Genomic DNA, 469 nt, shown 5'->3' on the forward strand with positions numbered 1-469 from the left:
ATGCTGGTGGGGATGTGGAGAGATTGGGACTCTCATACACTGTTTGTGTGACTGAACTGATACAACCACTGTGGAAAGCAATATGGCAATTCCTTAGAAAGCTGGAATTGGAGATACCATTTGACCCAGCAATCCCATTACTAGTATATATCCTAGAGAGCCAAGATAGGAACAGATACGTGCACGCTCATGTTCATCACAGCACTAATTACAATAGTAAAAAGATGGAAACAACCTACATGCCCATCAGCAGAAGTTTGGTCATCCATGACCAAACTATGGTACATACACATACTGAAATGCTTTGCTGCACTGAAGAATAATGTAGAGTCTGCAAAACACTGCATAATATGGATGAAGTTGAAGGACATTATGCTGAGTAAAATAAGTCGATCACAGAAGGACAAATACAGTATTAGTTCGTTGTTGTGGAGGGTCAAGGAAAGGTTTATACATGGAGGGAAACTCT

This window comes from Orycteropus afer, unplaced genomic scaffold (assembly GCF_000298275.1).
Source record: "Orycteropus afer afer isolate SDZICR_OR568_19922 unplaced genomic scaffold, OryAfe1.0 scaffold00029, whole genome shotgun sequence".
Taxonomy (NCBI): Eukaryota; Metazoa; Chordata; class Mammalia; order Tubulidentata; family Orycteropodidae; genus Orycteropus; species Orycteropus afer.